General features: G+C 42.9%; 2 long non-coding RNA genes across 2 annotated transcripts; one reads left to right on the top strand and one right to left on the bottom strand.

Annotated features, from left to right (window-relative positions):
- Positions 1-17,073: 17,073 nt before the first annotated feature.
- LOC139436254 (uncharacterized) lies at positions 17,074-21,462 on the bottom strand. The gene is made up of 3 exons (XR_011645350.1): positions 20,593-21,462; positions 18,917-19,060; positions 17,074-17,881 (listed from the first exon to the last, which is right to left on the bottom strand). It is a non-coding gene; the product is annotated as an uncharacterized lncRNA (long non-coding RNA).
- Positions 21,463-22,069: 607 nt separating this feature from the next.
- Positions 22,070-25,251, top strand: LOC131280844 (uncharacterized). Its single transcript, XR_009188492.2, has 3 exons — positions 22,070-22,347; positions 23,756-23,847; positions 25,013-25,251. It is a non-coding gene; the product is annotated as an uncharacterized lncRNA (long non-coding RNA).
- The last annotated feature ends 1,667 nt before the right edge of the window (positions 25,252-26,918 follow it).

Raw genomic sequence — 26,918 nt, forward strand, 5'->3', positions numbered from 1 at the left:
ACTGCTACTAACCATGAACTACAGTTTACGTTATAGTTTACACTCTGTCCCACACAATTTGGTAGGTTATGACAAAATATACAGTGGCCTATATTCCATCACAGTAATGTCATGCAAAACAACCCCAATACTCCAAAGATATCCCCATATTACACCTGTTCTTCCATCTCCCATGCCTCAGCAATGCTGGTGGTCACTGCCTTTATACCAATGATAAGAGTTCTTCCATTGCTAGAATAATGATAAGTCTATAGTTGAGTAACAAGTCTAGTTTAGTCCATTGCTCATACCCCAATATTGAGGATTTGGGGATGGTGGTGCCCACTCTGCTTCTAATTGTGAGGGAGCATAGATCCCATATGGCAGATAGACGGAAATATCTTGCTTGAATTTGCAGACACTCTCTTCCTTGGGATGTTGTCCTGGGTGAGTCCAATGAACTGGAGAGTAGGTTTTGCAACCCTACTGAGATTCAGGGCTCAAGAGGCATATGGATGGGCTCAAGTGGCATATGGATAGACCAAAAATTTAAGTCTCTTTGGCAGATAGTTATCAAGTATGGTGCTAATTATAGGTTCAAATAAAAGGGGCAGAAGAGCCTTGTGTGGAGAACCTATAAATGAGTCTAACAGACTGGGGAGCAAACATTCCAAAGTAAGGCCCATGGCCAGGGTCCCCAAATCCTAGCTCTGTGCCCTGCTTATAGTTTCTGGATGTCTTTAGAGCCCTCAGAAGCCCCTCTATTTGAGGCACTGTTTACTGGGGCAGTCAATGAGGTCCTGATGAATGACTGCCTAACTCACTTTGAAATCTCTTAGCCATAAAAACTCATTTGTATTAACCATTTACCCCTTTTAGTGAATGTCTTTTTCCAGATGCATGGCTAGTTGGCACTTGGTAATAATCCCTTGGTGCCGGGGAGTCTTATCCTGGGGAGTCACACCCCATGCCAGGGGAAAGTAGAACATTTATATGCTGAGCTTCGCTTAGAGAGTGGCCACATTTGAGCAACAAGGAGGCTTTTAAGAGGTAACTCTTAGGCAGTATATAATACTAGGCTAAGTTTCAATTTCACAAGAAAACGTTCATAAGTATGATCATCATGTATTCACCAAATGCAATGAATGTCTCATGTGATGGAGGAGATTGTTGCTATGGGGGAAGGACTGGGGTGAGGGGGGTGGGGGGTACATGAGGACCTCATATTTTCTGAATATAATAAAAAATAAATAATGGAAAAAAAAATAAGTACAATCATCAATATCAAGAACCTGGAGTAATGGTCTGTCTTCCTTTACTAGGCACTGCCCTTGTACTCACTGATTATTGCTGTCCTATTAGAGAATGTAGCAGAATCTCCCCAGGATAAGAATTCAGTATTCTTTTGGTTATTGTGTGGATCTCCACCCACCAAGATAATGCCCCAGGAACACTTGAACATATTCACATGCCTTGGAGGCATGCCCCAGGTGAACCTCTTCCCCTGCATCCCCCTCAGATTATTGGCAGGTATTTTATAGCAAGAAAAACAACTAGAAAAAGAGAATCCATATCATTTGACAATACTGAGTGAAATAACCTTAGAAACACAGGATTGCTGGGGGTCTACCAATATCTGAGGAATATGTATTCACTCAGCCTCTATATTTAAATTAAAAAACATGAGTGCACAAGGGTTGGAGCCACTCTTATGCTTCTCTTTGTGTGCTGTGTGCCACACCTCTACACAGTAAGACTCAACAGCATTTTTTGCATGTTTATTATTACTATTTTTATAATAATACTAATTATTATTAGTGGAATAATGAAAATGCCCTAATAATGATTGAAATGATGAACACACAACTATGTGATTATACCAAATACCACTGAATTTATACTTTGGATAGCCTGTATGCTTTATTATTAATTCTATTTATCAATAAAATTGATAAAATAAAACCAATGATAAGAATCAAGGTAGTGACAGTCACTTGGTAGACCAATCAATTATATCAGTTATCAAACAGCAGATAAAGCCTTCATGAAATATAACAACTTTAATCACTCAATCCTTAAAGGAATCTAATCTTTTTTAAAATTTCCTTATATATACATTTATTTTTATTTTTTAAAGATACTTAGATTATACAAATGTCACATAAAAAATATAGGGGTTTCCTACATGCCCCAGTCCCCACACCTCCCACATTTTTCCACACTAACAACATCCTTCATTAGTGAGGTACATCCACTGCAAATGAGGAACACATTTCAGAGCCTTGCCACTAAGCATGGATTAAAGTTTACATTGTAGTTTAAACTCTCTCCCACCCAATTATGTAGGTTATGGCGAGATTTATAATGGCCTTTATCTGTCATAGCAAATTCATTCCAGACAATTCCCAAGTCCCCCAAATGCCCCCCATATTACATGTTTTTCCCTTCCCCTGCCCTCGGAACCACCAGTGGTGCTTCCATATCCATGATATAATTTCTTCCACTGCTAGAATCACACTAAGTCTATAGTAGAATAACAGTAAGTCCACTCTAGCCCATGTTCACTCCCCATTTCTGAGGATTATCAATGGTGATGTCCACTCCACCTCTAATTGAGAGGGGGCTGTGATCCCATAGGGCCAATGAATGGGACTTTCTTCCTTGCAGTTGTAGACTCTCTCAGTTCCTTGGTATGGTGGTTGTCCATCATCACCTCCATGTTATTTGTCCTACTTGAGACCCATGAACTTGAGAGTATGTGTTGCAACTCCACTGAGATTCTGGTTCAAGCTGGCACATGGACAGCCCAAAGATTTAAGTCTCTTGGATATACACCTATCAACTCTAGTACCAATTACAGGTTCAAATAGAAAAAGAAGAGCCATGTGTAAGGAAACCACAACTGAGTCCAGCTCTGTCACTCTGGGGAGCATAAATCCCAAAGTAGGGTCCACTGGCAAGACACCAAAATACCGGGCTATGTGCCCTGACAATACTGTCTGGATGTCTCCAGAACCTTCACAAGCCCCACTATTTGGGTTACTTTCTACTGTGGCAGTGAAAAAGATCCTGCTGTAGTGGGCAAAAGTGTTACCTCTGGAATAACTGCCTGACTCACTTTGAAGTCTCTTAGCCATATAAACTCCATTTGTCTTTAACTTTTCCCCCTTTTGGTCAAGGCCTTTTTCCAGTTGCATTGCTAGTTGGGGTTTGGTATTAATCACTTGGTGCTGGGGAGTCTTATCCCCAGGAGTCATGTCCCACGCTGGGGGGAAGGTAATGTATTTATATGCTGAGCTGGGCTTAGACAGAGGCCACATTTGAGCAACAAGGAGGCTCCCAGGAAGCAACTCTTAAGCACCATATAATAGACTATTTTCAATGTCAAGAGTAAAAGGTTCATACACACAGTCATCAATATCAAAGGCCCGTCAATGGGCAGGCCTCCTGCACTAGTCATTGCCTTTGTACTCAGGGGATTCTTGGTATCCACTAGAGAATGTGGCAGAGCTCCTCAGGATGGGCATTTTATATTCCTTCAGTTACTGTGTGAATCTCTACCCACTGTGATGATGCTCATGACCATCTGAACACATTTATAGGCCTTGATGTATGCCCAGGTGACCCTGCTCCCCTGTAACCCTCAGCAATGACACCCACACCAAAGATTCTCCCCTGCTACAGTGTTAACCCTTCCCTGATCCAAAACTTCCTCAAAACTGAAGCTAATAAAATAACCAAATACAATTAATAAGAAAATGAAATAATGATAGTTTTAAAAATACAGAAAAAATTAAAAATAATAAAAGTGGAAAAATTAAAATTTGGGATAATAAAAAATGAAAAATATCAAAAATTTTTTTTACATTTTGCCTTTCATCACTGTAAGATCTGTTGTCCTATATGTACAGTGATTTTTTTTTCATTTATTTCCCCAGTGCCTTACTTTTTTCATTTTGTTCTCTAAGAAGTTTTAGGTTACAGAAAATCACGTACCAAATATAGGGGACTCCCATATACCAAACATCCTCCTCTTTTACCCCCTTCCCCTATTAACATTTTATATGTGGATGGTACATTTGTTACAACTGATGTACAAATACTGAAACATACTGCCAACATTGGTGTAGCAGTTTGACATAGTTATGAATTCCAGAAATAGATACTGAATTATGTTTTTAAACTGGTCTGTACCTGGGCATGATTAAGTTATCATTAGGGCTTTGATTGGGCCACATCATTAGGGCACCAAGGGGTGGGGACTCACAGATAAAAGGCATGACAAAGGACAGAGTTGAGGATTTCTGATGTTGGAGTTTTGATGTTGGCGTTTGATGCTGAAGTTTTAAGCTGGAGCCCCAGAAAGTCAGCATGCAAAGGAAAGAGAAGCAAGCCCCAGGAAGAGAGGACCTGAACCAGGAAAAGAACACAGAGGAGTAGAGACGGCTCCTTAGACATGGCAGAAACCCCAGCGAGAGAGACAGAGCTGTTCACCTGATAGTCTGTAGCTGACCTTGTGGAGAGAAGCAAAGTCTAGAGAGCCTCAGAGTCTACAGCTGACCTTGTGGAGAAAAGAGAGGAGCTGAGCCCAGAGGAACCCAGGAAGCATGAACTCTCACAGATGGCAGCAGTCATCTTGCTCCAATACATGAAAATAGACTTTGGTGAGGAAAGTAACTTATGCTTTATGGACTGGTCTCTGTAAGCTCCTACCCCAAATAAATACCCTTTATAAAAACCAACCAATTTCTGGTATTTTGCATCAGCACCCCTTTGGCTGACTAATACATTTGGTAAATGGTTTACATTATGGTTTACATTTTGGACCATACACTTTTATAAACTTTGATGCAATTCAGTATGGCCTGTATCCATCATAGCAGGATCACGTAGAACACTTGATCACCCCCAAAATGCCCCCTGTTCCATCTATTCTATTCCTCCTTCCCCCTCCCTGGCACTCACAGCAACCTCTCCCCTATTAGGCACTGCCCATGCTCTCGAGAGACTCCTGTCCCCCTATTTGAGAACATAGTGGGCCTCCCCAGGATGGGAGTCCACCACCGTGCCACTCATTATGTGGATCTTCACCCAATGACATAAGGCACTATGGCAAGATGAACATACACTCACTCCCTAGAAGCCCGCCCCAGGTGCACCCTATCCTGAATGCCCCCCACATCCAACACCCCAAACCAGCAACCTCTACTTGACACATTGCCAAAAGAGCATTCCCAGCATTGGACTTTTAACCATGAACCTGCCAATCCCCAGTGATGACCTGTTTATCAGCATTTTGTGCACCCAGTACAGTGAGCAATGGCTGCCCTCACTTCCTGCCCCCTCAGCAGCTACACTCTGCTCTAGTCATTGCAGTATTGCTTTCTTCCCCTTGAGAAGATGTCTCCTGACCTCAGTGAACTCTCAACTGGCCTTCCAAAGAGGCCTAGCTGGGATGCTGTAGTGTGCTGTGCCATCACTGTTGGTTTAATATTCTCTCCTCCTTACCTCACCCCACTCAGTAGGAAGCTACAAAAAACAGAAGGAAATGGATGAACTGCAGCCGGCCATATTGGATGAAGGCTCTTTGAGTCCTTCCTATTGCCATGACCTGCCCAACTTCCAAGAACCTCCCAGTAATGTGGCCTTCATGTTTCATGAGCTGGAAGTCCTCCCTCCTCTGGATGAGGCCAGTGAGTACTCTTATTTTACAGACTGAATCTACTACTGGTTTCCCAGCAAGTCTGTATATTCTTTGTTCTCATATTTACCCCTTTGCATATGTAGGTCCCTGGGTGTGTACCTGTGAGGTGGGAACTGAGTAATGTATAACTTTTCCTGCCTGAATTTATTAGCAGAAAATCAAAAGAAGCACCAGGATGTGGAAAGAAAAAAGCCAGTAATCCTGATGTAAGTCTAAAGGCACATGGGTTATTAATGTAATTTTGCCACCTAAGAATTCCCATCCAGGAAAAAACAAAAGTGGCTACTCACCATTTAGCCAACCACAAAGTAGCCCCTTAAGAATTTTGTCTGTTTTCCTAGCAGTTCTACTGGTTTCCACTGCTTATTACTTGTTCCATGTTATTTTGTGACAGTTACATAGAGACTGTCTGACCCAGTGTGAACTATCCAGTGTTAGGGATTTCTTGTATTCAAAGAGAACATTTCTTGTTTCCTGTGTGGTCAAAACCAGGCTAAGATTCACTCTTGACAGGTATTTCATAGCAATATATATAACTGAACTAAAAACAGTTCATATCATGTGGCAATAATGAGAGGAAAAGGCCTAGAGGTCAAAAGAGCTCTGGCAAAAATGCTGCAGTAGCCTCTATTCACTGGGCCAAAAAAAATCTTGAGCAGGTCACCCAACATTTATAAGAACTCTGCTTGTGGTCTTCTTGGAGAAATACAGAATTATCTACTGCAGCCCATATGACTTACCATTAGCCCATTTCCACTCTTAAACTTCCCCTTTATCCCACCTTAGGAAATAGCATTTCCTAGTTCAGGATCAAGCACGAGAGCTGATCCAGTTAGGACAGAAGTTACAAGAAGGTAGATGTGCTCTGACCTCCTCAATCAGCACCTCAAGGACCTCCTCACCCACAAGGACTCGGACAACCCCCAGATACAGCACCTTCCAGAGCAACTGGCTGAGGGCTGCTGACTGGCAGAGCACCTTGACAGTAAGCTCAGCACAGGTAAGTGGGCACCAGCCCTGCTTCCAGTGAGCTGCTCCAAGTCCTCAGATCCACAGCAGTTCCACCCCTCCACCCTGAACACGTGACGGGTACCTGCTCTCCCATGTTCCAGTTCACAGCTGGGGGCTTGGCAGGTTCAGGACTACCTGGGTGTGAGCACAGATGCAAAGCCCTCTGGGATTGAAAGTGTCTCCTTCTTTCCCATGGAATGTGGACTTTAGAGCAGAAGGCAGCATCCATCAATGTCAATGAGCAGAAAGAAGGATGTGACAGGAGGCAGCTTTTAGCATGAATAGAGCCCTGTAGCAAACAGCTGTTTCCCAGCCACTAGCCTGAGCACTGTCTTTACTAACTGTGGGTGAGTGACTGATTTACCCTTCCTGGATTTGTGTTTCCTCATCTGTAAAATGGCTCGAATAACATGTTGCCTGGTTGCTAGCGGCTGTCCTGCTATGTATTACCAAAAGAGTAAATAATCATGAATGTACACTAAGAAGGGAAAAAAAGAACAACAACTCTTGCTCTTCTGGATTGTTTTAAGGATGTAATGGGATATAAATGTTTGGGCAATATTGATTTATTCTGGGACACTTTCTTTGATGGCATGTACCTTGATATATGGAAGGTGCAGACTTCCAGTTCCCTGAGAAGTACCTGGAAGTATGGAGGAAAGTAGGACTGGGGTGAAACTTTCTCCTGAGAGAAGAAAGAAGTCTATGTGAAGCTGAGATGGACATAGAGACCCATTCTGGATGGAGGATAGATTTGGGAAAGTCCAGAGGAGACTTGAAAAGAACCAACTGACATGAGGAACAAAAGACACTTTTAACATTTTGTCTGATTTCAGGAACAGTGTATCATGATTTGTGATCAACAGAGCAGGGACTCATTGACTCATGTATCAGAAAACCATGACAGCCATTTCTTTAAGGCCAAATATGAGAGTGATCTGTACACTTTTCTCAGTGTATCCTCCATTCATACAAGATAATTTGTTTTCATGCCCACTTAGGCCTCTATGTTTCTAACTGGTGAAGTGAGAATCTGACCAGACATTTCTTTTTTTGTTCCCAGAAAATCATGAAGATAAGATGCATGAAGAAATACAGGGACTACGTGTTCCCAGGTAATAATAATCAGGGGCTGGTATTATAGAGGTAAATTATAGAGAAGGCACCTAAAAAAAAAAAGACAAATCTTTGAGGCCAAAGACTCCAGTTTCAAGGAGGAACAACTCGACTGATTGTACTATTTTCCTTCACTCATCCATGATGAACTTGGCCTGATGCTTTGCTCTTTGTGGTACATGTAGGAGCAGTAGAGCCTAAGGTGAACTAACTAGTCCGAGGGATTACTTGCACTCTATGAAACCACTCGTTCTCTCCTGTGGGGTTAAAAATCATGGTGTGGTGAAGTTCTCTCTTTACGGTTGCCCATAGATTATGGCATGTATTTCATAGAAGGAAAATTAACTAGACAAAAAATTCTCATTATGTGACAATATAGAGAGGTCTAGAAGACAAAAGATAGCTAGGAGTATACAATGCCACAAGGTGGGTGCACAGAAAAATGTACAGGTCAGGAAACATGGACAAAAATTCTGCTTGTAGGGCTGTTGGGGATATGCTCATAGAATCTCTGTGAAAGTCCTTATAACATTTCACTTGTTCCTTCACTTTTAAGTTTTCTCTCTTCCACCTCAGGGAATATGATTTCCTAATTGAAGATCAGGCACCGGAGTTAACACAGTTAAAGCAGAAGTTAAAGGACGCTTCCTGGAGCAACTCGCTGAGGGTGTATGAAGGCAGAGCGCCTTGCCCGTAACCTCAGCACAGGTAGGTTGTCCCCAGGCCCTGCTTGCCTGGATCTGCTCCAAGTTCCCAGACCTGCAGGAAACGCCATACCTTAGCACCTCCTCAGCAGACATTTGTCCCTAATATACATATTTATTTGTAAATCCTGTATTTAACTTCACATTTGTGGCCACCAAAGGATCAGGCCTGCCTGGGAGAGAGCAAATAAGAAACACACTGGTCACAGATTAAAAGTGTCTCCTTCCCTGATGAAACTTGGACTTGAGGGTGAAAGGCAGCATCCACCCAGTGTCAATAGACAGAAAAAAGGACGTGAGAGCAGGGTGCTTGTCACAGTGAACAGCTAGTATCAAAGCCCCTGCCTCTAGCTGAGCACTGCTCTTATTAACTGTGGGTGATTGGTTTTTCCATCCTGGATTCATGTTTCCTCATCTGTAAAATGGGCTCAGTTAATGTGCTGCATGGTTTCTGTAGCAGTCCAATGAGGTAATACTCGTGAATTCACTTCAGAAAGGAAGACATCCTCACTTTAGGAGAGGGTTTAAATAGTGAAGAGAGTAGAGCTGGTGACTGATCATGGTTTATAAAGGACACATTAATAGAAAGAATTTCCCCTGATTAGACAGTAGGTGCCAACCTGCAGGTCCCTGTGAAGTCCTTGGATGCACTGAGGGAAGTAGGACAAAGTTCTTAGACATCTCCTTCAAGAATGAGTAGGTGCTGAATGCTCTGATGGACTTGCTTTGGTGGTCAGCAGACCAGGACAGTGGTACACAACTCCCAGGAGGGTGAGGGACAGAAAGACAAAGAAGCTGAAATGACAAATGTGCATTACCAAGCCCCTGTTGCAGCCAGGAAGGGCTCCCCTCCACCACCCCCAGGATTTAAAGCTGGGGTAAAATGCCTGGCTCACTGCCATTGACTGAGAGGGAAATAGACACCATTCTCCCTGTCAGGTGTTTCAAGTGAAAAGGTAGGGGGGGTTGGATGCTTTTCTTCAGTGACTTCAGCCAGCACAGCCTGCTTTGATCACCACTCTGGAGATTCAGCACAGGACCACAGGAAAGCTGAAAGTGAAACACCTCAGTGGAATGGTGCACTACCGATCGCCATCTCCTGGCAGGTCTGGAAATTGCATGAACAAAAACTGTTCATGCTCTCTGTATACACCTGGGAAAAATCTGTGCCCCACTACTGAGTCCTTGTCCTGATTTTGAAAACTTAAGCAGGACAATTTTGTAGACTGAGAATAAGTTGAACTAAATATCAAAGAAATGCTGTGGAAAAAAACAATAGGCAAGAGAGAGAACTTGGCCATCAGAGTAAATATACCAATATATTCAGATCCCGAGATACCAGGAAAAATTACAAAGATACTAGGAAACATGAAATGATGGCCCACCCAAAAGAACAAATCAAATATCCTAAAGAGATAAAGGATTTAAGGCAATTAATCACTGATAATCATACAAATGTCCTAAATCACTTCAACAAATTTATAGAAAATTTGGCTAAAGAAATAAAGGATATTAAGATGACACTGGGTGAGCATAAAGGATAATTTAAAAGCCTGCAAAAAAAGTAACAGACCTTATGGAAATGAAAGACAGGATGGATGAGATTAAAACTATATTAGAGGGGAAGCGGACTTGGCCTAATGGATAGGGCATCTGCCTACCACATGGGAGGTCCATAGTTCAAACCCCAGGCCTCCTTGACCCATGTGCAGCTGGCCCATGTGCAGTGCTGATGCACGCAAGGAGTGCCCTGCCAAACAGGGGTGTCCCCCGCATAGGGGAGCCCCATGTACAAGGAGTGCACCCCGTAAGGAGAGCCTCCCAGTGCAAAACAGAAGTGCAGCCTACCCAAGAATGGAGCCGCACACAAGGAGAGCTGACAAAAGATGATGCAACAAAAAGAAACACAGATTCTCGGTGCTGCTGCTAAGGATAGAAATGGTCACAGAAGAACACACAGGGAATGGACACAGAGAGCAGACAACTGGGGGAGAGAGAAATTTTTTTTTTTAATTTTAAATTAAAAAAAGAGTGGATTTAAAAATTATATATATTAGAGGCACATGGGAATAGATTTGAATTTTTTGAAGACAGAATTAGTGACTTCAAAGGCAGAATATCTGAATTAAAAAAGACAGGAGAATAGAAAGAGAATAGAATGGGAAAAAAATGGAACAGAGTCTCAGGAAATTGAACGAGAATGTAAAACGCACATTCCAATTATTGGTGTCCTAGAGGAAGAGAATGGAGGGAAGCAGACTTGACTCAATGGATAGGGTGTCCGCCTACCACATGGGAGGTCTGCGGTTCAAACCCCTGGCCTCCTTGTCCCATGTGGAGCTGGCCCATGTGCAGTGCTGATGTGCACAAGGAGAGCCCTGTCACTCAGGGCTGTTCCCCGCGAAGGGGAGCCCCACATGCAAGGAGTGCACCCCGTAAGGGGAGCCACCCAGTGGGAAAGAAAGTGCAGCCTGCCCAAGAATGGTGCTGCACACACGGAGAGCTGACATAACAAGATGACACAACAAAAAGAAACACAGATACCCAGTGCCACTGATAAGGATAGAAGCAGTCACAGAAGAACACACAGCGAATGGACACAGAGAGCAGACAACTGGGGGGTGGAAGGGGAGAGAAGTAAATAAAAAAAAAAAAATCTTTTAAAAAAAAGAAGAGAATGGCAAGGGGAAGAAAGAATATTTTAAGGAAACAATGACTGAAAACTTCCCAACCCTTATGAAGTGCATAAATATTAATAATCAAGAAGGACAACACACCCCAAACAGAATAAATCTAAACAGACCTACCCCAAGACACCTACTCTTTGGAATGACAAATATCAGACATCAAGAAAGGCTTCTGAAATCTGCAAGAGAAAAACAAAACAGGTACAAGGGAATGCTGAAAAGATTTAGTGCAGACCTCTTATCAGAAACCATGGAGGAGAGAAGAAGTGGTTTGATGTGTTTAAGGTAATGAAAGAGAAAAATTGCCAGCCAAGAATTCTGTATCCTGCAAAGTTCTCCTTCAAAAATGAGGGTGAGTTCAGAGTCTTCACAGACAAACAAAAACTCGTAGAGTATGTTATCAACAGATACTAAAGAGGGTGCTGCAGCCTGGAAGGAAAAAACAAGGGCGAGGGGTTTGGAGAAGAGTTTAGAAATGAAAATTATTAGGGCGGGTAAACTAAAGGCTAAGAAGGCAGACAATAGAGTGGTATGACAACAGAGAACCAAAGGGCAAAATGGAGTAAGTAATGCCTTTCCAGGAACAGTAACACTGAATGTGAATGGACTGAAATCCCCAATCAAAAGATACAGACTGATAGAATGGATAAAAAATAGGAGCCATCTCTACGCTGTCTACCAGAGATCCTCCTCAGATGCAAGGACACAACAAGTTTAAAGGGAAACGTTGGAAAAAGTGATTCCATGCAAATAATAACCAAATAAGAGCTGAGTAGACCAGATAAATGTAAAATAACAATATGATAGTGTATGAACAATAATTTCTCAGTGCAACTAGCAAATTATTCCTGTGATCAGTATTCTCTAACTTTCTTCAAACAAAATAAACTCTTGCTTTTAATTGAGGAGGACTGGAGAAGAGATATATTTTTGGACACCTCATTTTAATTTAACCCTTTCTTATGCATACCCATTAATTCAAACAATCCATCTGGATCACTAATGATTTAGCCCAACTACTGTTGAAAAAGATTTTGAGTTTTTCTGCCTCATAAAATTATGAGGTGGCATATTTTTTTCTGCTTTAATTCAATCCAATAAGATGTGAAGAATTCCCAGATAGGAATTTGATTATGCAGGAAGAATTATGGCCTAAAGGAAATTAAATAACTAAACCAATGATTTATTTCACTCTTAGAGATTATTATGTCCAGTAGTTAGAGCTGTAATATAAAAATTAGAATTACGTTATAATTAAATTTTATATTAAGATTTTAATTTGTATTTATAAGTGTTTGTTGCTATATTATCTATCTTTTATAATTGATTACATTAAATACCACTGGCCTTACACTCTCTTTTAAAATTTATAATTTCTTGCAATCTATATTTCTATTTATTTTAGAATTTTACAACAAAGCTTTTTCTAACCGCTAAAAAAAGAGCCATTGATTATACCCTTTGGATAGATCATATGATATGTGAATAGATCTCAATTAAACTGCTTAAGAAACAAATATAAAATTATGCAAGATTAGTCAGAAATAGCAACTATGTATAGCCAGGAAAATAGAGAGATTGAGAGGGGAGGATTTTCCCTGTTTGTTTGCCTATTTTTAGTTTATTATTGTTATCACTGAAATAATGAAAGTGTTTTAATAATGAAGTGATGAATGCTAAACTATGTGATTATATGAAATACCACTGATTGTACATTTTGGATACATTGTATGCTTTAACAAATCAATTTTATTGATTTAAAAAATTGGGTGTGTTGGGGAAAAATATACCTAATGTATAATATGGATATAGTTACTAGGAATGGTTTGACCATACTCTTGCATAGTTTGTAACAAATGTATCACAACGCAAGGTGATGGTGGAGGAGTGATGGGTGGGGCTCCCGTATGATGTTATGGATGCTTATTTTCTAAGTCCACACTTTCACTATGCACTTATTTTGAATATTCATATATATATATATAATTTTGAATATATATATATATATATATATATATATATATTTAAGAATGGAGGAAGTTCTTTGTGAGAGCCAGGTTGGGATAGAGCCACTGAGATCAATGGCTCAGCCTTGTGACTGGACAAGTCAAGAAGGAAGCTGGAGAAGCATTCCATGAGATGGTGAACAAAAGACATTTTTCACATCTCACCCAATTCCACACAGAGATGTCATGATGGTGAGATTTGGGACTGCTTGCCAAAGGGATGAGAAGTTCATGCCAGGCCAATCCTTTAAAGAAGAAATATGAGACTTTCAGTACAGTCTCTCCATGGCTTCTGACCTCCGACAAGATAATTCGTGTCTCCATACCCACATAGGACATTGGGTTTGTAATGTTTGTAGTGGGAACTATACATGTTTCTCTGGACATTTCTGAATTTCTTGACAGAAAATCATGAAAATGAAGAGGATGAAGGAGAAGAAGAATCACCAGCTCCCAGGTAAAAATGGATGATCCGGGGCTGGTAATATACAGGGTAAATATGGGGAGAGTACCAGAAAGAACACACAAAGAGGTACAAGGTGGCCATATATTCTAAGAGCAGAGATGAACAAAAACTGCTGGACTTCCACATTCAATAATACAACCAAGGATGACATAGGTCTTTAACAAGGCTGTCCATTTTCTTCATGGTACTTAGGGTCCCTCTGACCCAATGTGGGCTAACCGGCCTCAGGTATTTCTTGCACTCACAGAAACCAGCTGTTCTCTCCCGCATGGTTAAGAATCAGGGTGAGCTGCATATCTCTCCTCAGCACTGTTAGCTTTGGTTTCTTGGCACTGAGCAACAGCGCCTCTGCCTTTCCTGCCTCCACGCCAGCCCCACTGTGCTGTAGTCAGATGAGACTGTTCTCTTCTCTTGGAAGGGATGGCTCCTTGCCTTCTGTGACTGCTCTCTTCAGTTTCCAGCAAGGACCAGCTGGATCACTGTGCTGTCCTACCCCTCCTGCATTAATCTTCTGCCCTCCCAGCCCCATCAGGCTCAGGAGGGAGCTGCAGAGGGACAAAATGAAGGAAGTCTTGAAGGACTCAAAGGATGAATGTTATTTGAGTTCTTCCAGTCATCCTGGCCTGTCCGATTCCCACCAGCCTTCCTGCAGCTCCTGGCCCTTGTTTCACGAACATGGAGCCTGCTGTGCTCTGGATGTAGCCAGGGAGTATTCTCATTATAAAGAACCTACATCTGAGGGCCTCCAAGGTATCTCCATATATTGTTTCTCAATAGCTCTGTCTAGTCTGCGAGATTTGGTCTTGGAGTTAGGTTCTGTAGACCCATCTTGGTTTGACTCAGACTCTAGGATAGAGTTTTATGGACAGATAGCAGGTGTGTCAGGTAACTTTGCTGTTGTTCCAGGCTCCAATTCTGATACTCTAGCTCCCATTGGCAAATGCGGGCTATTGATCCCCAAAATTAGACCAGAGTTTCTTTCTGCCATGGTTTCTTTCCTTTGCACAGCCTTTTTCTACCATTTGTGGGTTCCCAGTTTCAACAATGTGTTCAGTCGCAGTGCTATAACCTCATCTGATCCATCAACAACCATATACCAGATGGAGTTATAGCCTAATATTTTAGCAGAGCAGGCGATATTCCCTTCCCTCAATCTCTAGGAATCCTTCCAGTTAGCCAAGAGATCCTTGAGATCACAGCCTAAGAGGTCTGTGTAAATTAATATTCCAGTTTTCATTTCTTCTCATTTGGCCTATATTTCAAATTTTCACTCAGGAAAGCATGTGGATTGTTTGGAGACTTAATTTGTCAAATCATCTTATAGGAAATGTAAGAGACTCTTATTTCTCTCAGGATATCTGAATGTTTTATTGTGAAGCCAGGTATAAAATTTATAGAGATTCCTCCTTCAGTCAGTGATGAAAAACTGTTAAAAAGTTAGTATCGTTTCATGGTGTGACCATCCTTTTAAACTGCCATCCTCTATCCTATTGCCAACTTTTCTCTAGGTACAAAGCAGCAAAGGCTTTTCCTAGGATTACTGCAAGTAAGAAAGGAAAATTGAAATATGATTTATTTTGCACCTATTGTAAGTGATGCCCCTTACCGAGCAAAGGTTGTATAAGCTCTAACTCATTGCATCCTCAAATGGATACCAGTAAGTAGATGGTGGCATTTCTGCGTTAGTTCTGAGGCTCAGCAGAGACTTTATCTTGATCAAGGTCACCCAGCTTGAGAGTGGAGGGAACACTGGACTCACACAGCCCTGTTGCTGGCATTCTGCCCTCACCCATCCTCTCATACAGAGAAAACCTGTGGAAACAGCATGAGTACAGCCTACAGTACAACACATTATTTTATTAGGGGCTTTTCCCTAATATAAGAAAAAAAAAACCAGTGTGATAGAATATGTAAGAAATTTGATGAAAATATTTCCCTTTTCTCCTACAAGCGTAGTATCTCTTCAATACAGAATTTGAATAAGTTTCAGCAAAGGAGAACAAAGGATTAAAAGTGACAAAATGAAATTAAGTAGTGATAAATTAAGAACAAGCTTAGATCTTGATTCTAAATATCCAGATCACAATATCAAAATGAAAGACCACAGTGGGATGGCAACCAGTTTCAAATATTTGAAGGACTTAAAAGAGGTAGGGACACAGATTTGTTTGGTGACACTCCTAGGCTGAATGAAGAATGCAGGAAGAGTATGAGGCATCAGGTGGCAGCCATACGTACAGGTCCGTTACTGACCACCGGAGTTGTCTAATGGTTCAAAGGCTGCTCGTGGGAAGGGTGAGCTCCCTCACTAGACATTTGAGCAGAAACTGCAGGATGTGTCTCAGGTGTCTAGGAAAACATTCTTCACTAGTGTCCCTCTCAGAGCTTCCAATTTTAGGGTCACCTGTTCCTTGGTTAGCAAATCCTTCACCAAACAGGTTTGTTCCCTTAATATGTTATAGTATTCAGCTCAGTGTGAATTATCATAAAAGCTTACCAAGGATATTAAATTGCAGAGGAATAAAAATTAATAAACAGTGCCTTGAGGAAATACGGAGGGTACAGCAGGCCAAGAGAAGAGCTTATGTACAAAAGAAGGGAAGCTGGAAGGCACACAGTGATTATAGGGGAGGATTTGTATACAAGCATCATGGGAAGTGACTTGGATTAAGACAAGTGGGGGTAGAATTAGGAGGAACTATAAAGGAAGCATGGAGAGTTCAGGGTTTGTGTGGCAGGCAGTGGAGGTGAGCTTTCAGAAGTAGCACAGCAACATAAGAATAGGGCCTTAGGGTAACAAGACTGGAGAGGCATTTGCTAGTGCGGACAGCATAGGTTCTGAGAATGCAAAAGAAGATTACGTGAACCCAGGCATGAATGATGAGAATCTGATAGAATATAAGGTGCTACCAGGAAGATGAAATCATTACAAACAATTCTAAGTAAACATTCAAGAAATGAATGGGGGACGTGGAGGGGAGGAGAGAAGCACCCTATTACATCAATGGGGTACACTCCCATGGGACCAGGCTCCCTCTGAACCTGACCTGATGTGATGTGAGACTATGTGTCCATTTGCTGAGACTGTGCTTCCATTTCTCTGTAGAAGAATAAACAATTTGATTAGGGGTTATGGCTGCAGACCTCACTGGATGTGTGTGTAATATAAGAACTGTGCCTTGTGTTAACCTGTAATGAACCACAGATTCTGCTTCCAAAACAAATATGGCCCCCAAGGACCCAATAAGGAAGTGATCCATATGGCTATTTTATAGGGCTGGTCACCACCAAGTAGCAAAGAATGTATGTGGGGGAGTAGTTGGAGGGGTGGTCACAAGTTCCCAAAAGAGGAAGTTCCAAACATTCCAGAACTGTGAGAAATTCACATGAAGGTCTAGTAATGCCCAACTCAATGTTCAAGGATTCAAAAAGCCCTGGAGGGGGAAGCGGCTGTGGCTCAATCAGGTGGGCTCCCGTCTACCATATGGGGCCCTGGGTTCACATCCCGGGGCCTCCTTGCGAAGGCAGGAGTGCCTACTTGCCGTGGAGTGCCGCCCGGCCTGCAAGCACCACAGAGAGCCAGCTCAGCAAGATGATGCGACAGAAAGGGAGACAAGCAAAAACACAGAAGAGCACACAGCAAATGGACACAGAGAGCAGACAGCAAGCAAAGCCACAAGGGGGAGGGGAAATAAAATAAATAAATACAGACACAGGAGAACACACAGCAAATGGACACAGAGAGCAGACAGCAAGGAAAAGGCCACAGGGGGAATAAAAAAAAAATAAGCCTGGATGGTGGAACAGGAGTAGCTCAGTGGTTGAGTGCCTACGTCACATGGATGAGCTCCTGGGTTCAATCCCCCATAGCTGCATTATAAACAAAAAAAAAAAAAGCCTGGATGTCCAACATCTTTTTCCCCTTTTCTTTTATTCCTGTAGGTAGAAATCCACAGTTGCTTCCCTTAAATCCTTTGCAGCCTGTCTCAAACATTCTCTCTAGGAGCCTAGGTTTCAAAATAACAGAAAAATAGGTATGTCTTCACCTGCAAACAAAAGGCCCTCTAGATTCAATTAGGAGATTTTCCACACAGCTGTATTCAGCCTGGGCTCCATTCATTTCAGTATGTCTAGGTACCACATGAAAGGTGACACCTTCTGTACACAGTGGTGCCTGCAGGTGTTGCCTGCATCACGGCGTCAGGGTGCTGAATAAGGAAGGAATAAGAAGGGTGTTTAGAGAGTGGTAAAGAGCTTAGATTGATCATCCTGAACTCATCTTCTGCTCTCAGCTCTCACATGCTTTGCCTGTCACCCAGGAACCCTGACTGGACACATGAGCCACCCCATGTCATACATGCAAGTCTTGCAACTGCAGCTGATGCCAAGCCCTCTGGTGTACAATTGCCTCCAATTGCAGCTGCAGCACCAGTGGGATAGTGGGATACAGACCTAGGTTTGGCCTTTCTCCACCATCCGGAGCTTCATAGCCAACACTGATTCTGGAAACCAGAGGTCATCTTTGCAAGGTAGGAAAGAAGAGAAGAATAGGAAGCTCCAGTCAGCCTGTACTTCAGGACAGTGGTCTGGGTGGAAGAGTGGGACCTCTCCCTTGCTCTCTTAAGCTGTGGTTGAAACCCACAGTTCCCTAAAACTGGGAGGTCAGTAAGTTGACGGGACTGAGGATCACAAATGGGCTGGCCATGTACTAGTTTTTCACTTGTCCAAGTTATTTATGTTTTTAGGTGCCTCCATCTCAATTCCTTCATCTGTGAGACATGTAAAATAATAGGTACCCCCTATATTTTTTAGGATCATTAAGCAAGATATACTCAGAATACCTAATTCAATCAGAATTACTTAAAAATGCTATGAATATGTAGTATCTAACCATTGTATTTTTCTGGTCCGTTAACATTTACAATGTGATTGCACATGCATTATCACATCTGAAGTAATGCAGTTTTTAGGTCTGGACCACCCTTCCCTGCTTCTCAGAAGGCCACATTTGTCTGTTCTATTCTTCTTCTCTGAGCATCCCTCCTCAAGTCATTCTCCCCAGTTAGGTACATTGTGTAAAGGTGTAAATCCAGGCCCCACATCCTGTCTTCTGATTCATAAAGCTTTTTTTGTGTCTGTTCACTGTTTACTCCCACTCCTTTATTTTAAAATAGTTTCATAAAATAAAGTTTGCAAAGCAGCTTTCTTTATGGTAGTCCATTTAATTAGTCATCTCCACTTACCTTCATTGGCAATGCCTTTGTTCATTCACAGCAGGATCTACTTTTTCTCAAATTTTTGTGACACTCAGCATTCTGCCATCACATTTGTTTTATCTGGGCTTTGTCAATCACTAGGTGCTCAGCTGTACAAGGACCCCTTCTTCTCTGAAATGAGGAAAAGACTCACATCAATGTACAAATAAGATCATGACAAGCACTGGTCCTGCCCCATGGAACGTGCTCATGGAAAGTTCTCAGGATCTGTTAGGGGAACGCATTGCCCCTCATTAGCGCTACTTAACTTGAAGGGTTTGGAGATGTCTTTTCTTCCTTTTAGCCCCTCCTTTCTTTCTTGGACATTGAGTTCCCTTCTCGGGAACCTTGACTTTGCTCAGGATGCAGCCGTTTGCCAACAACTGGGCCTGGCACCTACTAAGTACCCAATAAGTGCTCTGAATGAAGGGATTCTGTCCCAGGATCCTGGGTGAGGGGTAAGCCAAAAATTTAACTGTATACTCTAAGTGTTTAGCACTAAACTTACCCCAGAGTGGAAGGATGTTAAAGGTTTTCAAAAGTGGGAATTCTTTTGCCTTTCCTTATAAATTTTTGAATGAGTTTGTCACTATCCACAAATGACTTGCTGGGATTTTGATTGAGATTGCATTGAATCTATAGATCAAATTGGGAAGAACTGACATCTTAATAATATTAAATCCTCTTAGCCATGAACACAGAACATCTCCCATTTATTTAGGTATTTTAAAAATTTTTCATTAGAGTTTTCTGGTATTCCATCTGTAGATCCTGTACATATTTTGTTCGATTTATGCCTAAGTATTTACTTTTTGGTTGTGCTAATGTAAAGAGTATTGCATTTTTTACTTCAAATTTCAGTTGCCCATTGCTGGTATTAGGAGAGCAACTGATGTTTCAATATTATCCTTATAGCCTATGACCTTGGCACAATTACTGATTAAATCCAGGAATTTTTTTTCTTCTTGTCCATTCTTTTGCATTTTTCTATATAATCATATCATTCTCAAAGAGTTTTTATTTCTTCCTCCTCATTCTGTATACCTTTATTTCCTCTTCTTGTCTTCCTGCATTAGCTGGGATTTCAAGTACAATGTTGAATAGGTGTGGTAAGAGGGAACAGCCTTTGCCTTGTTCCTGACCTCTGAGGAAAAAGCATCTAGTTTCTCAGCATTAAGTATGATGTTAGCTATAGGATTTTTGTAGGTGTTTTTTTATCCAATTGAGAAGTTCCTGTCTATTTCTAGATTGCTGAGAATTTTTTTCATCATAAATGAATATTTGAATTTTGTCAGATGTTTTCCTTATAGCCTGTTGATACGATGAATTACATTAATTGCTTTTCTCATATTGATCTAGCTTGCATACCTGGAATACATTTTTGTGTATAATTCTTTTTATACATTGTTGTATTCCTCAGCTTTCTTCAAAAAATTTACACCCACTACTGTTTTATAACCAGGCATGTGTCCTGATCATGGAAACATCTAGCAGGCTCTGCCTAGAACTGCTCTAAGCTCCTCACCCAGTATGGGGCAGAGGCTTCACCCTGCAGGCAAGTGCGGAGGAGGGTGAACTGGGAAATCTGAAAGGGGACAGACAGAGAGACTGACAGGCCATCTAGTCACTGAGGGAAAAGCCCGGAATAAACGTTGTCTACTTACATGAAATGATAACTTAGAGCCGCCCACGCGGGTTCCGGCCGCGAGCATGGTGCGACGAGGCGCCTGCGTCAGGGCCGCGGCAGTTGCTGCTCAGATCCCAGTCACAACAGAGCCGCCTGCCCCTGACCGAGGCCAGCACTGCCTGCAGTCCCACCCTAGGACGGGCTCCCTGCACGTCCTGCGCACGGAGGACAAGTTCTTCCCCGACGCCGAGGTCAGCCGGGGCCCGGAGCCCCGGGAGGCGGGACGCTGGCGGCGCCCTCAGGAGCGCGGAGCTGAGACTCCAGGCCTGGCCGGGAGGACTGAGAGGCCTGAGAGAGACGCTGCAGGGCGGGGCCGCGAGGCTCCCCAGGCCTGACTGGGCTTGAGGGGGTTTCCTCTGGTCGCAGCCCCCGGCCTAGGGGGGCCGACCCCCGTGTGAGGTCCTTCCGGGGCCCGCGCGGGGGCGCCTGCTCCTTCCTCCTGGAATTCCGGTCGCAGAGTCAAGGGTTTTCCCAGGTTTCCATTTCCCTGGACTTCCGGGGTCTGACATTAGTCCTTCTGGACCGGCCTGTCCTTACATGGGTGACCCCAGCCCCGCACAACGTCGTCCCTGAGTTACCTCCCCCCCACCCCTATTGCAGATGAGCCCACGGGGGCCCTGCGTGCCCAGGAAGTGACCGGGAAGGACGTCCCTGAGGAGGGGACAGGCTGGGAAGAGCCCACAGGCCTCCACGGCCTCAGGGGTTAACCCTTGCGGTGGTGCTAGCGTGTCACGGTGAGCTCCAGCGCTCTGAGTGCAAATCCCGGGGACTTACCCCTTTAAGGGAAGGAAGAGACTCTTGCTGGAGCAGCCAGAGAGCCCTTCTCTAGCTCAGCGCGGGCGGGAAGGAAACGGGGCCTGCGGATCCCGCCCCTGCTGCGCCTGCGCCTCCAGGTTCAGGGGAGAAGTTCCCACAGGGAGACCAGACCCAGCTCACCCGGAGCTCCCGGGAGAGGAGCTGCTGCGGGTCTCAGCCCCTCCCGCTCCCGCGGCGTTTCCCCCTCCCCCTTGTCCCCAGGCCTTCCCGTTCCCAGGGGGTTTCTAGTCTGCAGGAAACCGCGGGCCCTTAGGGGTGGCCGAGCCTGGGGCGCCCCGTCCTGGGAGCCCTGCTGGGTGCAGCTCTGCCCCTCGGCAAGGAGCCCAGCGAGGTTTCATGGGATCCTGAGCTATGGGGCCACTAGGGCCCCAGCAGTGCTGACCTTGCACCTGCGTCTGGGGAATCGCCTCAGCGATTTGTCCTAAACTCAGCCCTAAAGAGGAATCAGCGTAGGGGATGAGCCTCTACAGAGACCAGACAGCCGGACCCCCAGGCGTGCGACCCGCGGGTTCCTTCACGGGGAAGGGGAGACGGGCCTGAGCAGCCCCGAGGGCGAGTCCGCAACCGCGGGGCTCCCTGTCAGTCCTGCCAGGACTCTGCTCCCAGGAGAAGATGTGTTTAGGAGGGAAGGTCATGGCCAGAAGAAAGGTTTCCCTTTTGCTGAAAGGAACATTTAGATGATTTAGAGGGACCTTCTCATGCAGTTAAAAATGTTTTCTGACAGGTGCTAAAGAGAACATCCTTCTTTGGTTTTTAGGTTTTGGGACTTTTAGTGGTTACAAACCATTGTCGAATCAACTGTTTTTTCCTGGGCTTACTTTGCAGGACCTGAAAAAAAGAAAGTTAAGGGCCCAGAGAGGTAGCTGAAGACAGAAAGAGGAGGAATGCGAAAGCAGAGAGAAGGGAGAGAATGGAGGTAGGAAAGAAAAGGAGAGGGTAGGGGCCAAGGGAGGTCTGGCGTTTAATTTCCGTAGCTAGGTTTTGGACACTGCGCTCTGTATCCTGACATTGCTAATTTCAATCTCTCTCTGTCTCTCTTGCCAAGGGCATATCAAGTTTAATGTAATTACTTAGTGATATAAACGGGTGCATCCTATACTTTTTGATATGTTGCTTTTCAATTATTCCTCACTTCAGTTCAAAATATATTTTGTATGTTTTCATTCAACTTCTTTGACCCATATGGTGTGTTTTGTTGCTTTTGTTTTTGTTTTTTAAACTATATGGTTTCAAAATATTTGCAGATTTCATTGTTGATTTCTAATTTAATTCTGCTGTAGTCAAAGAATATACTCCGAATGCAATTCTGTTTTATTTTTATTTTTAAAGAAAATTTAGATTACATAAATGTTACAAAAAAATATAGTGGATTCCCATGTGCTTCACTCCCTCCCCCTCCCACACCTTCCCCCACATGAGCAACATGCTGTATTGTGATGAACATTTGTTACAATTGATAAAGCATTGCTATGAACTGTGGATTATAGTTTACACTCTGTCCCAAGAAATTGTGTAAGGTATGACAATTTATAATGACCCATATCCGTCATTGCAATGTCATGCAGGACAATTCCAATGTCCCAAAAATGCCCTCATTTTACACCTATTTTTCCCTCTCCCTCCCCTCAGAACCTCCATCTTTTCACTCTCACAAATAACGAAACCATGAACATGGTTGCACACGTCTTCTTTGGACATATTTTTCCATTTCTCTTGATTTCCAGGAGTGGAGTCACTAGTTCATGTAGAAAGGTTATGTTTAACTTTATAAGAAACTGTCAAGCTAATTGCCAAAATGGATGCACCATTTGACATTCCCACCAGTATTAGAGGAGTGCTCCAGTTTTCCACATCCTCAGCAACTCTCAGTATTTATCTCTCCTTTTGCACACAGCTAAAGGAATGGTTGAAAAGTGGCACCTCACTGTGGTTTTACTCTGTAATTCCTGAGCACCTTTTCATATGATTCTAATCATTTATATGTATTCTCTAGTAACTGTCCATTCAAGCTTTTTCCTGGATTTGTAAATGGGGGTGCTTTTATTGTTGAATTGAAAGAGTTCTTTATACAGTGTGAATGCAAGACCACTATCTGAAATAAACTTTGCAAATATTATCTCCCAATCTGTAGATTGTGTTTTTATTTTCTTAGTGGTGTCTTTTGAAGCTCAAATGGTTGAATTTTAATGAAGTACAATATATTGGTTTTTTTATGGCTCATGCTTTGAGTGTGGTATCTTACAACTCTTGCCTAATCCAGAGTCCCAGACATTTTATCCTATCTATTCTCCTTCCAGTTTTAAACTTTTACCTCTTATATCTAGGTCTCTGAGCCATTTTGAACTACTTGCTGGCTGTGGTGTGGTTTCAAGCCAAGTCCTTCAGGGGAGGCTAATCCTGCAGGAGGAGGTGGAGGGTAAGTATGTCTAAGAGCCGTTCTGCTCCAGGCTGGGGAAAGGAGGTTTCCTATTTCTGCCCCAGCTAGTGATTGTTGGGGAGTGGATTAAATGGGGATGGGTGGTCACACCATCCCAGGTTATTCTGCATGATGTAAAGCAAAGTGAGTCCCATAGCCTAAACTCAGAATCCTCAGAAGCAAAATCAGACCCCAATAGGGAATGATGGCTAGAGGGTAAAAGGACCCCAGTTGATCTACTTGAGCTCATAGAGGGTCTCTTTCTGGGGAGGATGGAAAGGAAAGTTTGCACACAGCAGGAAATCAGTAAACCTATGTCTGGAGGCATAGCAGATTCAGGGCATTACAGAGGTTAGTAATCATTTTGCCAACAGGAAAATAGTGGTGTTTTGTTTTTTCCTTGGCTATCATAAGGCATCTGTATCAATAACCTAGAATTACAATGGCAAAGGAAAGAGGGGTATTTGACCACAAAGGATTCTGCCAGATGAAGAGCCAGTCCAGGGAAGCAGAGATGGCCCAAGCATTTGGGGAACTACCTCCCATGTGGGACATACTGGGTTCAATTACTGGTGCCTCCTAAAGAAGATGAGCAGACAACAAGCTGACACAGCAAGCTGGCACAATAAGCAGACAAAGGAGGGAGCCAAATTAGGATGGGAAAGGGGGGAAGAAAAAAAAACAGTCTGAAATCTGAGATGCTTTTGAAGGTTGGTTGAATGTTCATAACCCAGAGACCATACATTATGGAGGTTTGTTGGGTTTCCTGTGTGTGATAAAGGTAGACAAGCACACCAGTAGTGATACTCTGAGTACACAAATAAACCAGGAGCCCTACTATTACACAGACATGCCATATTACTTATCACCCTCACTAGAGCAGTCTTACTTAAAATATGAATGGTTAATTAAAACACGTGATAATCCAACAGTGAATGGGGAAAAAAGTGTAAGGCTAGATGATGAGTTTAAATTAATGTCTTCAGATTGAATTTATGTCATTTAAGGCAGGTCTCTACTGGAATGTTTTCTCTGTTTGGGAAGTGGAAAATTGTGCAAAGGAGAATGCAATTATATAATGCAATGTAACTTGGATAATTTCTTAGCTTTCCCTGTTCACACAGTATTTCTTTCATTTTGTCTGATCCCATCGTCCCTGGTCCAGGACTAAACATATTTGTACCAAAACCTTGGACATCAATTGAGAAGACACCAAATCTACACCGTGAAGTTTGACTGTGCATATTCCTCATGGGCTTTGGAATGGGTTATGATATTGTAGTGGAGAAATTCGGATAGGCGCGGTTTCGAAGGATAGGACACGAGAGTACCGAGAAGGAAGTTGGTTTATTTTGACCGGCCGGGCTCGGCGGACTCTTGTCTTAATAAAAACCGAGCTCTGAACAGCCTTTTCCAGACTCTTTTATACAGAGGATATAGGATTAGGAAGACTAACAGTGATGGTAAACAGACCTTTGGTTAGGTTCTTTAGATCTTAGTATCAGATAGGTTATTTCTTCCAGGTGAGTTACATATTCTCTACATCCAAGCTAGTTTGGATTAGCATAGCTCTACATTGTCTGGAGGCAGCCTTGAATACACATTTAGTCTCACATCTCTTTTGAACATTCAAAGACTGTAGGGCCTTTATTACTTATTTGGCCATCTTGGAGACTAGGTACTCTTGGAAATAATTTTGATTTTAATGCACAGGCTATATCAATATCACACCATGTAGCCAAATTAAGGCTAACATTTGACACACCTCCACACAGCCTCCTTTGTGCTTCTCCTTGACCTCCTCTCTAGGTTAATGGGTACATCTGAGCTGGTTTGACTATTGTGGAACAATGTGGTTCAAGCAAGTCCAAGAGGAGATGGGGGAAATGACAGCAGACAGAAGACAAGCTCCTTTAAAGTATACCATTCATGTATGTTGACAGAGAGTGTGGTGAAAAATGGAGCATGGCTGTGTTTTCAGGCCCTAAAGCATCAGTCCACTAGGCAGCTGGGGGTTCTAGGGGCAACTTATAGAATAACAGAAAGTCTATTGTAATCCTTCATTCATTCCCCAATCCTGAGTATTCTGGGTTGGTGCTGCCCACTCTGCCTCTAATTGAGAGTGGGCTTAGATCCCTTAGATCCCTTAGATGGATGGGATTATCTTGCTTGCTGTTGTAGACTCTTTCTGTTCATTGGAATGGATGTTGTCCATCAGCACTCCCTTATTAGTTGTCTGGGTGAGTCCAATGAACTGGAGAGTAGTGTTTCAACTCTGTTGAGATTTGCGGCCCAGTTGGAACATGGACAGCCCAAAGATTTAGGTCTCTTGGAGATCCATCCTTCAACTCTAGTACTTGAAATAAAGGGGCAGAAGAGCCATGCATAGGGAAATGACAACTGAGGCTGAGATCCTGCTGAGGTGTGCATATATGTAACATCTGGAATGATCTCCCAACTAACTTTGAAGTCTCTTAGCCATATACACTCATTTTTCTTTACCGTTTCCCCCTTTTGGTCAAGGTCTTTTTTCTGTTGCATGGCTAGGTGGTGCTTGGTAGTAATCCCTCAGTATCAGAGAGGCTCCTCCCATTCAGTCATGTCCCATGCCCCGGGAAGGTAATGCATTTATATGTTGAGTTTGGTTTAGAAAGAGGCCACATTTGAGCAACAAGGAAGCTCTGAGGAGATTACTCTTAGGCAACTTATAATAATTGTCTAAGTTTCAATTTCTAAAGAAAAGGTTCATAAGTACAGTCATCAGTGGTCCATGCTCCTCCATTAGTCACTGCCCTGTACTCTGGGGATTCTTGCTGTCCCATTAGAGAATGTGACAGAACTCCCCATAATGGGAATTTTAAATTCTTTGGGTTATTGTATGGATCTCCACCCAAAGGGGCAATTCCCCATGAACTCATAAACTCATTCATATTCCTTATTTCTATGCCCCAGGGGAAGCTCCTCCCAGGCATCCCCCATCTCTGACACCCCACACCAATGCCAATCCTCCCCTGCCACTGTTGTAACACTAAATTAAGTGTTACTACAAGGTCCTATTTTTACTAATAGAC

The sequence above is a fragment of the Dasypus novemcinctus genome, chromosome 13 (assembly GCF_030445035.2).
Source record: "Dasypus novemcinctus isolate mDasNov1 chromosome 13, mDasNov1.1.hap2, whole genome shotgun sequence".
In the NCBI taxonomy this organism is placed as follows: Eukaryota; Metazoa; Chordata; class Mammalia; order Cingulata; family Dasypodidae; genus Dasypus; species Dasypus novemcinctus.